Source organism: Oryctolagus cuniculus, chromosome 14 (genome assembly GCF_051225735.1).
Source record: "Oryctolagus cuniculus isolate XC-2025 breed Fujian yellow rabbit chromosome 14, ASM5122573v1, whole genome shotgun sequence".
Lineage (NCBI taxonomy): Eukaryota > Metazoa > Chordata > Mammalia > Lagomorpha > Leporidae > Oryctolagus > Oryctolagus cuniculus.
Window position 1 is genome coordinate 76,027,911 of NC_142880.1, and position 3,251 is coordinate 76,031,161.

The following is a 3,251-nucleotide window of genomic DNA, read 5'->3' on the forward strand; positions in this document are numbered from 1 at the left end:
GTAAAGCAATAGCTTATCGTGATTCTGATTTCCCTGATGTTCAATGGTTCTCTCACATTTATTGAGCCCCCAATCTAGCCAGATCCAGTGCACAGCTGAGGAGAGGCCAAAAGGAACAGGAGCCCAGCTGGGAAACTGACACTTAACAAATCCAGGGTCCCGAGCAAAGAGTGTTGGGCAGGGGTGGGGAATGTCCAGTGGCCCTTCACTTGGTCCATTTGGTCCGGTTCTACCAAGGCAACCACAGGTAAGACTCAAAACTCAAGCAGACTAATTTTTAAGCTGATAATTTTGTATGACCCGCAACTGATTTATAAATATCCAAATGGTTGTTGGCAGAAAAAAAGGGCCCCACCTCTGGTCAGCAAGCACATGGAGTGGGGGCTTTACCTTAGAGCTCTGGAAGGCATCAGGGGGAGGTGACAACTTGCTTTGTTCCTTCTCACCCCTCTCCCATACCAAATAGCCATTTCCTTGAGAGAGAAGGGAATGAACAGTTGATTTGTAAGCACTGTGTTTTGCCCTTTAGAGGCATTATAGATAATAGCTTTAAAAGAGATTAATAAGCCAAAGTCCATTAAAATGCTGTCATTTCCTGTTTCCTTAAATGGGATCTGTGCTATGTGCAGATTATAAACAACTAATCAGCCCTCATTTTAGAAAAGAATTACTAAAAAAATTTTGTTTGGAGGTAGAGGGTTTTTATTTAACTGGGGCAATTTCATTTTGCTTTGTTCTACTGTCATTATTGGACCCTGGTGTTATTGGAATTGAAAGTGAATTAAATAACTTTGAAATGGTGATGAAGATAGAAACAAAGGAACACTGGTGTTCTTGGCCTAGGATTCAGCTGCTAGCCAGAACACCCACGTCCCACATCAGAGTATCAGGGTTCAATTCGTGGCTCTAGTTTATGACTCCAACCTCCTGGTAACGCAGACCCTGGGAGGCAGCCACGATGGCTCAAATAATTGGGCCCCTGCCATCTATGTGGGGAACCTGGATTTGAGCTTCCAGCTCCTGGGTTTGGTCCTCATAGCTGTTGCAGATATTTGGGGAATGAACAAGCAGATGGAAGTGCTCTCTCACTCTCTCTCAACTAATACAAAATTAAATATAAAAAAATAAGAATATTGGCTGAAAATGACACCATCAGCACCCTCTGAGGAGCAAGAAATGAATGTGCCCCTGGACTTAACATGAAAGCCCAGAGCCTTCCTTAAATGCTTAAAGTCTGTCTTCGGGCCTCTATATTGTCTTCTGCCCTGTGTGATATAAGCAAAGAAAAGCAAAGTAGGATGAGCTTGGGAGGAACAGTCCTGAAGACTCCCTGAAGCAGAGAGAAACTAATTTCCTCTTTCCTTTCATTACTAACTTTCTTGAAAAGCAGTCTACCATCTACAAATCTGTCTCCCCCATTTCCACTCTTTAAATACCTCCAGGCCGAACTCCATCCCCAGCCCTCTTCCTGCACTGCTCTGTAATGTAATACATATCACAGGTGGGTCTCTCTCCATTCTGGCAGTTTCCCGTCTCCATTACTTATTGCATAAAGTGTCTGCAAAGTAATAAGAAGTAATCTCCTTAGGGCATCTGTGCTTCCATGTGTTCATGTCCTTTCTTCCCAGATGGAATGATGCAAAATATACGGCTTTTATTATCCTCAAAAAGCTTTGTAAAACTAAAGCAATTAAAAGGCTCAATGTCTGATTCCTCACTGCATGTGTTCCAAAAAGAAAATTTCACAATAAGGTATGTTGTAATCCTTTTCACAGTCGTGATCAAAACAGTTTGGTTCTTGCCTTATGAAAGGTTTACCACATAATATTGATACATGAATATATGAAGTAAGATGAAGAAAACAATAAAGTGAAAAACTGAATCCACTACTCATTTGAACACCTAGATCATTACAGAATCATTGAAACCTGTGTATTTCATCGCTCTCTTGATCCCAGTTTCAGGAAAGGTAACTACTACTCTGAATTTTTATTTTCCCTGCTTTGCTTTCTCCTTATTGAACAACATGTGTACCTGTCTCTAAAAACACACATTGTTAGGGTTGGCATTTGGCCTAGCAGTTAACATGCCAGTTAAGAAGCTTGTTCCTACATCCTTGCGCCTAGACTCAATCTTAGGCTCAGGCTCTCACAATGCAGTTCCAAGGAAGCTGCAGTAATATCTGAAATAATTGAAATAACATCTGGATTGAGTTCCCAGCTCCTGGCTCTGGCCCCAGGCCAGCCCCAGGCTAGTGGGCTTTTGGGGAGTGACCCATTGGGTAGGAGGTTCTACTGTCTCTCTCTCTCAAATGATTTTTTTAAAAAAATACATATATTTAATTTGCTTGTTTTTAGCTTTTAAAAAGATTATGCTATATATGTAGTCCTCTACTGTTAATTGTTTTTACTCAATTGTATTTCATACATTCATTCATGTTGCTGCAATTGTAGGTCTATCATATAAATATAATATTTTACTCGTTCTTCTTAACAAAGGTCATCTGGGTTATTTCCCATTTTGAAAATAATGTTGGGGCTGGTGCTGTGGCACAGCGGGTTAACGCCCTGGCCTGAAGCGCCAGCATCCCATATGGGCGCTGGTTTGAGACCCAGCTGCTCCAGTTTTGATCCATCTCTCTGCTATGGCCTGGGAAAGCAGCAGAAGATGGCCCAAGTCCTTGGATCCCTGCACGCGTGTGGGAGACCCGGAAGAAGCTCCTGGCTCCTGGCTTCGGATCAGCTCAGCTTCAGCCGTTGCAGCCAACTGAGGAGTGAACCAGCAGATGGAAGACCTCTCTCTCTTTCTGCCTCTCCTCTCTCTGTATAACTCTGACTTTTAAATAAATAAATAAATCTTTAAAAAAAAAAAAAGAAAATAATGCTGCTGTGATCTCGTGTGGAATTACTAGCTGTTGAACTGCTACACATGGGGCACGCCCACACTCAGTCTCACGAGATAATCCCATTTCACTCTCATCTCTAACAGTGGTGGAGAAGACTCCACATGCCATCAACACAAGATTTTGAGATTTCTCAACTTAAAAACAATTATTTACTTCAATTCATTTGAAAGGCAGAGAGACAGAGATCTCTGATTCACTGTTTCACTCCTCCAAATGCTCACAACGGCAGGGGCAAGGCCAGGCTAAAGCCAGGAGCCCAGAGTTCAATCAGGGTGCCCCATGTGGGCACAGGAAGTGGACTGCTTGAGCCATCATCCGCTGCCTCCTGAGTGCACTTTAGCAGGAA

General features: G+C 42.6%; 1 long non-coding RNA gene across 1 annotated transcript; it reads left to right on the plus strand.

Moving 5' to 3' along the window:
• Positions 1 to 65: 65 nt before the first annotated feature.
• Positions 66 to 2,851, plus strand: LOC149122391 (uncharacterized). Its single transcript, XR_016220192.1, has 3 exons — positions 66 to 247; positions 1,629 to 1,752; positions 2,662 to 2,851. It is a non-coding gene; the product is annotated as an uncharacterized LOC149122391 (long non-coding RNA).
• The last annotated feature ends 400 nt before the right edge of the window (positions 2,852 to 3,251 follow it).